Here is an 11,421-nt window from a genome sequence, read left to right as displayed (position 1 = left end):
TGCCAGTTTTTGTATTTAACATCTGTAAGGTCATACTGTACTTTGCTCTAGGAAAAAAACAAGTGTTCCCAGATAAGGACCTTATTAAACACATTATGGTATGAGATATGATTACTGCATTTCCATAATATTTTATAATTGAAAATAAACCTGATATAAGTTCTTATTGTACAATGTTGCCTTCACTTTCAGTTCAGTTCAGTTCAGTTCAGTCGCTCAAGTCGTGTCCGACTCTTTGCAATCCCATGAATCGCAGCACTCCAGGCCTCCCTGTCCATCACCAACTCCCGGAGCTCACTCAGACTCACATCCATCGAGTCAGTGATGCCATCCAGCCATCTCATCCTCTGTCGTCCCCTTCTCCTCCTGCCCCCAATCCCTCCCAGCATCAGAGTCTTTTCCAATGAGTCAACTCTTCGCATGAGGTGGCCAAAGTACTGGAGTTTCACTTTAAGTGCTCACAAAATACATTTTTAAACAACACATCCTAGACTCTTGACTGGAGTCAAATTCTCTGACCTGCTTTGAAAGAGCAGAGCTAAGTTTGTCCACCTCAAGTCTCTCAAAATTTCACATCTTCATGATTCCGTGTGTGTGTGTGTGTGTGCTCAGTTGCTCAGTCGTGTCCAGCTCTATGTGACCCCCATGAACTGTAGCCTGCCAGTCTCCTCTATTAATGGAATTGTCCAAGCAAGAATACTGGAGTAGATTTCCATTTCCTACTTCAAGGGATCTTCCCCACCCAGGGATGGAACCTGAGTCTCTTGTGTCTGCTGCATAGGCAGGTGGATTCTTTACCACTGTGCCACCTGGGAAGTCTTCATGAGTTCATTTTGTGTGTGTGTGTGTGTGTGTGTTCAGTTCAGTCGCTCAGTCATGTTCGACCCTTTGCGACCCCATGAGTGTATTATCCACTCAATAATGTCCAGCTCTTTATGACCGCATGGACTACAGCCCACCAGGCTCCTCTGTCCATGGAATTCTCCAGGCAAGAATACTAGAGTGGGTAGCTATTCCCTTCTCTTGGGAATTTTTCCAGACCCAGGAATCGAACCCAGGTCTCCTACACTGCAGGCGGATTATTTACCACCTGAGCCACCAGAGAAGCCCCATGATTCCATAAGGATATCCAAACTAGACTGACAAATTCACACTAAACTTCCTTAAAGTTTTAAATAAGTGATACATGAAAACTAAGAGACAAATGTAGTTGAGACAAAAATTCTTCTTATGAATCGAAGGCTTTGATTTCCTCTTAAAAGCATATGTCCCAGCTTTCCTATCTGAGGATCATCTTCCTTCGACAACCAAGGCAGAAAGAAATGGTCAGCCTTTACCAAGTCTGTTCTCTACTTGTCATCTGTCAGTACTAATACAATAGGACCCGAGCAGCTGGCAATGTGGAACTTCCTTGCTCTTATTTGGAATATAAGTGAAACTTTTTTGTATTTATCTTTATCAATTTGCTGTCACTTCAATTCATTTAGGAACTTAGAAACTTAAACTTCTTGATGGCATTCTTTAAAGTCTCTGCTACTTTTTTGGTATCTGTTCTTTATTTGTGGTAGCAAGTTTTTTCTTTAAATTTTTTGTTGTATTTTTGTTTGTTTTGCTTTTATTGTCAAAACCTGTTTATATTTACAATGTTTTAAGAAGAAAGATGATGGTAGCATTTTTTTCAAGTGAAGATGGTTAAACTGTATAGTAAACATTAAAAGAAAAAACTTATGGCTCAACAAATCCAACCAGTGAATGATATAAAATATCTTTAGTTTCTCTGGCGATAATATTTCATATTGACAATATTCACTTTAGACAGCCTTCTGGCACATCAAAGTTTCACTTTAAGTGCTCAAAGAGTAAGGATGGCCCTATTTGCAGGGCAGCAATGGAGTTGCAGACCTAGAGAAAGACTTGTGGATGCTTTGGTATAGGAGAGGGTGGGAAGGACAGAGAGAGTAGCATTGAAGCTTGTTATATTCAATCGGTCTAGAACCATCACTTTAGAAGTTACATATGCCTCTAAAGAGAGCTTTCAAGATGTATTAAAGAATAACAAATATTATTCTCAATTTATTCTTCTTTAATATACCTTTTTACATTGAAATCCACCAGAAAGCACCCATTAGAGGTATATGTAACCTCTCAAGTGATGGTTCTAGACCAGTTGAATGAACAAGCTTTGGGGACCTGATGAAAGCTCAAGACACCCACACTCCTTGAATAATGCACCTACAGATTCAAATTGTAAAGACTTTTCTCATTTTTATCTTTATTAGGGTTATCATAATTGTATTGAGGCAATGAAAATTTAATATAAATAATTTAACTTTTTCACTTTTTCCTTCTAATTAATATACAGCACTGTGTAAGTTTGTGTACAGCATAATAATTTAATGTACATACCTCATGAAATAATTATCACAATAAGTTTAAATACCCATCATCTTATACAGATATGATATTAGGGAAAAAGTTTTTTCTAGTGATGAAAACTCAGGATTTTCTCTCTACATTTATATTTAAAACATATAGCGGTGTTAATTATATCAACCACATTGTATATTACACCTCTTAGTATGTATTTATCTTATAACTGGAAGTTTGTACTTTTTGACTTTCAACATTATGTTAATTCCTGGTATATAAACAGTGATTCAATATTTCTATTCTATGCATTATAAATGATAACCATGCTAAGTCTAGTTACCATGCAAAATGTTACATTATTTTGGTTATGTTCCCCACATCATGTATTTCATACTCCTGACTTATTTATTTTGTAACTGAAAGTTTGTCTCTCTTAATCTACCTAACCTATTTCCTCTCCTTCAATCCCTTCCCCTCTGGCAACCACCTGTTTTGTTCTCTATATTGATGAGTGTTTCTGTTTTGTTATGTTTGCTCATTTATTTTTCAGATACTTATATCAGTGAAATCATTCAGTATCCATTTTTCTCTGTCAGACTTACATTATTTAGTGTAATACACTCGAGATCCATGCATGTTGTCACAAATGGCAAAATTTCATTATTTTTTATGTCTGAGCAATATTACATTGTGTCTATATATGTATCATATCTTCTTTATCCATTTGTCTATTGATGGGCACTTTGGAGAAGGATATGGCAACCCACTCCAGTCTTCTTCCCTGGAGAATTCCATTGACAGAGGAGCCTGGTGGGCTACCGTCCATGGGACCACAGAATCAGACACGACCACGTGACTAACACTTGGTTGTTTCCATATCTTGGCTATTGTAAATAGTGCTGCCATGAATATAGGTGTGCATATATCTTGTTTAATTAGTGTTTTTGTTTTCTTCAGATAAATGCATAGGAGTAGAATTGCCACATTATACAGTAGTTCTATTTTTAATTTTTTTTAGGAGCCTCTGTATTGTTTTCCATAGTGGCCGCACCAAATTTGTATACCCATCAAACAGCACACTAGCATCACCTTTGCTTTACATCCTCACTAACACTTGCTTTTTGACGATAGCCATTTTGATAGGTGTGAGTTGATAATCTCATGGTGGCTTTGATTTGCATTTCCCTGATGATTGTGATATTGAGGATCTTTTCATGTACCTGTTGGCCATCTGTATGTCTTCTCTGAGGAAAAAAAAAAATGTCTATTCAGTTCCTCTACCCATTTTTTAATCAGTTTGTCTGTTTGATATTGACTTGTACACATTCTTTGTACAATTGGATTTTAACCCTGTATCAGATATATCATTTGCATATATCTTTTCCCATTCAGTAGATGACCTTTGGGCTTCCCTGGTGGCGCAGCTGGTAAAGAATCCACCTGCAATGCGGGAGACCTGGGCTAGATCCCTGGGTTGGGAAGATCCCCTGGAGGAGGGCTTGGCAACACACTCCAGTATTCTTGCCTGAAGAATCCCCATGGACAGAGGAGCGTGGTGGTCTGCAGTCCATGGGGTCACAAAGAGTCAGACATGACTGACCAACGAGGCACAGATGGCCTTTAGATTTTGCTGTTATTTTCCTTTGCTGTTCAAAAGATTTTTTGTTTGATGTAGTCCTATTTATTTTTGTTTTTGTTTCCCTTGCCTGAGAAGACAGAGCAAAAAAGCAAATATTGCTAAGGCCGATGTCAAACAGCATGCTGCTTGTGTTTTTTTCTAGGAGTTTTAAGATTTCATGTTTTATGTTTGAGTTTTTAATCCATTTTAGTTTATTTCTGTATGTAGTATGAGAAAATAGTCTAGTTAGATTTTGACAGCATGTAGCTGTCCAGTTTTCCCCAAACCATTTGCTGGGGAGACTATCTTTCCCTCATTGTGTGTATTTGCCTCCTTTCTTGTAGGTTAATTGGCTACATAATTTTGGATTTAGCTCTGGGCCCTCTATTCTGTTCCATTGATTACTGTGTCTGCTTTTGTCCGAGTGGCATATTGTTTGGATTATTGTAGCTCGGTAGTATAATTTGAAGTCAGCGTGCATGATACATCCTGCTTTATCCTTCTTACTCAAGATCGTTTTGGCAGTTGAGGGGCTTTTGTGCTTCCATACCAATTTTACAGTTATTTGTTCAAGTTCTGTGAAAAATGCCGTTTGTATTTTGATAGAGATTTCTTAAATCTGCAGATTGCGTTGGAGAGTATGATCATCATAATATTAATTTTTCCCAATCACAGGCAGGACATATCTTCATATTGTTTGTGTCATCTTCAGTTCCTTACATCAGTGTCTCATAGTTTTCCAAGTACAAGTTTCTTCCTCCTCAGATTTATTCCTCTGTATTTTGTTCTTTTTGATGCGGCTATAAATAGAATTATTTTCTTAATTTCTCTTTCTTATAGTTTCACTATTTGTGTATAGGAATGCAACAGATTTACAGATATAAATTTTGTATTCTACAACTTTTTCTGTATTCATTGATGAGCTCTAATAGTCTTGCCACCTCATTAAGGTTTTCTATATAAAGTACCATGTCATCTGAAAACAGTGACAGTTTTTCTTCTTTTTCAATTTGGAATTCTTTTGTCAACTAAAAAAACACACAATGTGTTAGTTGTGAGTCAAATTTTATTTGGGACAAAATCGGGACTATAGCCTAAGATATAGCATTTCAGATAGCTCTGAGAAGCTTCTCCAAAAAGATAAGGGGGTAGGTCAGTGCATATGTGATTTTGGTAAAGGGAAAATACATGAAATTAAGCACATACTGTTTTGCAGAAGTCTGCTGCTTGTCTTATGACAGTTACTGCTAATCTCAAGAAATAGACATCACCATTAAAGATTTTAGTACTTTTCTAGATATGAGGAGATGTAAGAATTGGGCTCATGATATCTCCTCCTGAAAATATCTATCTGAATTCTCTTCTGTGAACTTTTTCCAAGGCACAGTGACCTCCACCCTCTCCTCCTCTCAGCCTGTGTTGAAGGTCAGCAGTCACAGAAGCTTATGACTTGATCCTTGTAGAGGTAAATGGCAAGTGCCAATTTGTAGTTGATATTTTTATTTCTTTCTGTATTTTTTGTCTGATTGTTGTTCCTAGGACAATATCAATGTGTTATTAGATAACATATTAAATAAAAGTGGCAAGAGTGGGCATCCTTGACTTGTTTCTGTTTTCACCCACAATGTTAACTGTGGGTCTGTCATATATGACTGTTATTATGTTGAAGTATATTCCCTCTATATCCATTTAGCTGACACTTTTTTTTTAAATCACAAAGAGATGAATTTTGTCAAAAGCTTCTTCCAAATCTACTGAGACAATCATATAATTTTTATTCTTCAATTTTTAATGTGATGTATCACATTGATTTGCAGATTTTGAAACATTCTTGCATCCCTGGGATAAATACCACTTGATTATGGTGGATGATCCTTTTAATGTATTGTTGAAGTTGGTTTTCTAATGTTTTCTTAGGAATTCTTGAATCTATGTTCATCAGTGGTATTGGACTATAATTTTTTTTCAAGTATTTTTGTCTGGATTGGGTATCTGAGTGATGCTGGCCTTGCAGAATGAATTAGGAAATCTTCCTTCCTCTGCAATGGTTTAGTGTCGTTTGAGCAGGATAGGTATTATCTCTACTCTAAATATGTGGTAGAATTCACCTGTGAGACTGCCTGTCCTGGGCTTGCTTATTGGAAGTTTTTAAAGTTACTGATTCAGTTTCATTACTGATCTGCTCATGTTTTCTATATCTTCCTGGTTAAGTCATAGGAAATCATACATTTCTAGGATCTGGTAGTTTTTCTAGGTGGTTCACTTTATTGATATATAATTGTTTGTATGTCTTTGTCTTTCTGTGGTGTCAGTTGTAAGTTTTCTGTTTTAAATAATTTAATTTTAAAAATATTTATTTTAGGGTCTGACACCACCAGTTTACAGATGTCTTTACTCTGAATATTTTGAAGACTGTTCTCATAAGATTTGTTTACCACCTTAATTTTCTCCCAGAGCTATTTTTTTAATTTATTCAACTAAGGCAATGTATGTGGTGGAAAAATATAAGGCTTTGATATATAACGTTAATCAAGGTATTTAATATCTCTAAGCTACAGTATTTCCATGTGCTAAATGCGATTAGCATCTACTTCATTGATTGTTTGCTTTTTGTTGGGTGAGAAATAGATGAGAATCTCAACTCCTCAACAGAAAAAGTGTCACTGATTTTGTTAATTGTGGTTCCTCAGCACTGGTTCAGAACAGCACCTGGCACATAATAGTTGCTGAATGAATATTTACTTAAAGACTCAATAAAGTATGCAATATTGGACTTCCGTTGTAATGATGTCATTCTGAAATTTAAAATTAAGTACTAAGGACATACCATCTGCTAAGAATATGAGAGAACAAAAGTGAGGGAAAAGAGAAACAAGAATAAGAAATTAATGAGAGAGACAGAAGCTACAAAAGAGACTATGAGAGAGAATAAAAAGGCATCCAGAAATAAGAGAAAGGAGTGTGTACATAAAGTTAGTCACTCAGTTGTGCCCAACTCTGCGACCCCATGGACTGTAGCCCACCAGGCTCCTCTGTCCATGGAATTGTCCAGGCAAGAATACTAGAGTAGGTTGCCATTCTCTTCTCCAGGGGATCTTCCCAACCAAAGGATCAAACCCAGGTCTCCTGCATTGCAGGCAGACTCTTTACTGACTGAGCCACCAGGGAAGCCAGTGTGTACATAAAGACTAGTTAACTGAAAAGACCAATCTCTATACTATTTTACAAGCAGGTGAATTTTTAAAAAATTAGTCTCCTTTGGCAGCAAGAAGCTTTCTGCAGAAGCAGTACGTTCGAAGCAAATTTTTATACCTGTTGCTTAGCATTGATTGGATATATAATACAGGTTTATTCAATTTCTTAGACTATCTTAAAGTCCCTAAGTATGTCTTCAATTATTTACTGATAGAATTTAACCAACAAGCTAGTATCCTAGAGCTTCCGTAGCGTTTTCTTTGGTTGTTCTCAGCATCTATTTGCATGGCATCATTATACATTCCCTGTGAAGCACGCCAAGGAATGGCCACAGGTGGCTGGCATACTCTGACTATGTCCAGGAGACCCATATCATTAGGATAATGACCACAAGTCATCCTGCCGGGCTATGTGTTGGAAATCAAAACAAGAGGCAAAATCAACATAAGTGCAGTTAATTTAAGGTACTTTCTCTCTATTTATTAAAGCTAATTTCAAGTCTGTTTCACATACAACAATTGCCCAAGGGATTAAAATGTCCACGTCATATAACAGAGTTGCTCTCACACTGCCCCTGGCTTTAATACTTCCAGGAACGGATTTCACTGCTTGTGACGTTATTGCTGGAAAGAGTCCTACTGTAAAATAAGTATCAATGATGTCTTGGCAATGCCAAAGCAATTTATGAGTTTTATGACCATCTATACTGGTGTCTAGTATTAAAGCAATACAGCTGGAGGCTAATTAATGTGTACAGGTAGGATGCTCCATCCCGTAAGAGGGAGGCCGCCTGTTCCCTCACCGGCTGCTGGCTGCAGCTCTCATACTGATAGCATGTTGTTGCCAGTGTTGCCACCTCATTAGAAAATTAGCTTTTAATTAACTTTGGAAGCTGTTGCATGGGTTTCAATAGGAGGCATACATTTGTACACATCTTGTTGCAGAATTAAACCGCCCCTCCATGCTTCTAATGGGCCTCTCCTGCCTCGCAGAAAACCAGCAGTCTAGCCGCTTGCAGGCAGCAGCTCCGTGGGTAGCAGTGGCCACGCAGCTCCAGCTTGCTCCCAATTACAAAGAGATGTCCCTTAGTGCCCTCGTAAGCATCCCCTTACGCCAAGGCCACTTGAGACATTAAGCGGCAACAGAGAGGACCGCGATCCCAGATGCTCCCCTTTCATGCTTCTGACCCCCAACCTGGCTTTAATGGCACATAGTCTGGCAAAAATGTGCCTTACCTCATTTTTATATTTAAGCATCTCTGCCTGAGCGCAGTGGTGATAAACCTACAGACAAGATAAATAGCTAGATGATCACTCTTCTCCCCAGGGCAAAGTCATGCTGTCAATTAGGCTAATGGGGGTTCCAGGTTCAGCTTTGGCATGCCCTAACACTAGGGAAGGCTTTTTGTCCTGCATCGCTGCAAAGCCCAAAGATGGATTTGAAACGTAGCTACAACCCTAGGGTGGCCAGTCAGCAAAGAGGGAAGTCAAGAATCTGATGATTAATCATCTGCCGCAACAATAGCAGAGCAGAGAGGATGAGGCCCGCGAGACCAGATCTTTTGAGCTCTATTATAATTATACATCGCCTCTTTCAATACTATTTGGTGGCTTAAAAGGAGATATGGGTGTTTTCTCTTGAAGAAGTGAGGCTCCATCCTTTACTAAAAATAAGTGTTCTTTTGTCATACTTTTTCAAAGCACTTACTCTGACATCTCATTTGATCTTATTACCAATCTTGGAAGGACTTAGGGCAAGTGGCATTTTTCTCATTTTGCAGCTGATGAAACTGTGCAACACAGCAGAGTTTAGTGATTTGCCTGTGATCACACAGCCAGCTGGTGATGGCGTCAGGATGACAACCCAAATAATCTAGCTTTCCTAAATTTTTATATGGTTCTCTACTGCATCATACCTCATTCTCCAGTCACAGAAATTAAATTATGAACTGCTGACAAATGATTTTTTCAATTGTATCTGTTACATTATTTGTCATGCATTGAAGTATAACCTAAAAAGTAGCACCTCTTGGCAAATACAGTCTGCTAAACAAAGAAATAATTTATTTAATCCAGAATTAGAAAGCATAGGGTTAGCACTGATTTATTGAACAATTGGGGGAAATTGAGATCATATTTTTTTTTAGATACTAGTAGAAAATGACAGACTGTGCAATATTGGGATTTTCCATTCCAAAGACTGCCTTTTTGCAGTATTAACGTTAAATTATAAGCAGGGCGACCATGTAGTCTTCTGATTTACCTGGGCAGATCCCAGTTTTCAGCTGATATCTAGGCATTCAATTGGTTTTAGAATTTGTCCTGGAAAAAAAAATTGACAACTTGATAGTAAATTCTGTGGCACCCCAATTTGAAGTCAAAGATTTATCTTCTAGTTATATTGTCCCAGTGAGGAACCGATGCTTCCACAGCTTAGCTGCTGCAAGTTTTTTAGGAAATCTTTATTAGTGTATACTCCCTGTGCTTTCCTGGGAGCAGATAATAGTTGTGAAGATGGCAACCACTCACTGGTCACTTTCTCTAGGCGAGGTGTTATGCTTTACCTACATCACTATTGCCTTTAATCATCCCCAAGTGCCTCTGGGCTTCCCAGGTGGCGCTAGTGGTAAAGAACCAGCCTGCCAGTTCAGGAGACATAAGAGACTCAGGTTTGATCCCTGGGTTGGGAAGATTCTCTGGAGGATGGCATGGCAACCCACTCCAGTATTCTCGCCTGGAGAATCCCATGGACAGAGGAACTGCAGTCCACAGCGTCGCAAAGAGTTGGACACGACTGAAGCGACTGAGCACGCACAGCACGCAAGCCCTCTGAAATAGTTACCACTATTACCCATAGTTTACATAGGAAGACACTGAGGCTCACAGTAACCAAGTAACCAGCTCCAGATCCAACAGTAAGTAAGGGGCAAAGCCAGGACTTGAGTTCAAGTCTTCCTGGCTTCAAAGCCCAAACTCGAAACAGCGATGATCTTTCAGCGTAGGCAAAGTCTCAATCCAGGCCTGTCCACCAGTGTGTTTGACTCCTGAAAAGGGGAAAGCCCACAGCACAGCCTTAGGTCTCCCAAGTCCTTTTCATTAGTTTAACCTAAATATTTTCTTCTTATGCTTTAACAGGAACAAGAATCACGTGAGGTGCTTTGTTGAAATGCTGGGCCTTGTTTCAGAGATTGACTTGGTAGACTATGGGAATTTTCCTTTTTATTAAACTCTTTGGGTAATTCTGATGCTCAGTGACTTTTTCAACTATACTTTGGGTAACATTGATCTATATACTTTTAACTATTGGAAAGTTTGGATCTGAAGAGAGATCACCAAATAGGCTGGGAGAAGCAAAGGTAGACCATCTATTTCACTGAAAATCCCTGAAAAGGAGAACAACTAAAATGGTGAATATTAGCTACTGGCTTTGCACCAGACACCTTGACATTTTATTGCATTTAACCTTTATAACAATCTGGTTGTGTGTGCAAACATTGTTTACCAATAATAAAATTAAGATAGCTAAAGGTGAAATGTCTAAATTACTAAATTATGCATCTTGGTGATGGTAGTGTCAGGATACAAACTTGAATGGTTAATACAACTCTAATACTTTACATTTTTTATATGGACTGAAATACACCAAAACTTTAAAAAATGTAATAGTATCTACTGCATCTACGTTCTGACAGTTTTTGTCTTTTTTTTGGTAGCTTCTATTTTCTAAGTTACTTTCAGTAGGCAAGTGTGATTTTTATAATCAGAAAACAGTAGCAAAATAAAAATATTCTTGTTTTTCACTGGTTGGCTCTCCCACCAGTACACTTTACAACAAGGATTTGAACACAAGTAGTTTATTTAAGAAGTGACCACAAGAAGCACTAGCAGGGAGTGCAGAAAGAAGGCAGGAAAGAGACTGATGCCCACACAGGGTATGCATGGACAGATAACCACATGTGCAGCTGGGACTCAATCCTCCTGGGGACAGCTGGAAAACTGCACAGAGTGTTACTCAGGGCTATCCACCAGGGGGTTGAGAAAGTGAGGCTTTTCATCTTCCAACTGCTGTCCATCATCATTACTCAGCATTTTCAATCTGCCCTGTCCATGGTATGAGAATGCTCCTGTGGTCAGGTCAGCTACTGGGCAAGGAGCTGCAAGTGTTTCCACTAAAAGGTCATTGGGCTCAGGGAAACTGACTGAGTAGGCTACATTATGGAAGCAAAGCAGATGAAGCGC

General features: G+C 38.5%; 1 long non-coding RNA gene across 1 annotated transcript; it reads left to right on the top strand.

The window, feature by feature from the left end:
• Positions 1 to 3,848: 3,848 nt before the first annotated feature.
• Positions 3,849 to 10,428, top strand: LOC123329419. Its single transcript, XR_006544824.1, has 2 exons — positions 3,849 to 10,097; positions 10,318 to 10,428. It is a non-coding gene; the product is annotated as an uncharacterized LOC123329419 (long non-coding RNA).
• Positions 10,429 to 11,421: the final 993 nt, after the last annotated feature.

Source organism: Bubalus bubalis, chromosome 15, assembly GCF_019923935.1.
Source record: "Bubalus bubalis isolate 160015118507 breed Murrah chromosome 15, NDDB_SH_1, whole genome shotgun sequence".
Lineage (NCBI taxonomy): Eukaryota > Metazoa > Chordata > Mammalia > Artiodactyla > Bovidae > Bubalus > Bubalus bubalis.
This window is presented reverse-complemented; position numbering and strand designations above follow the sequence as displayed.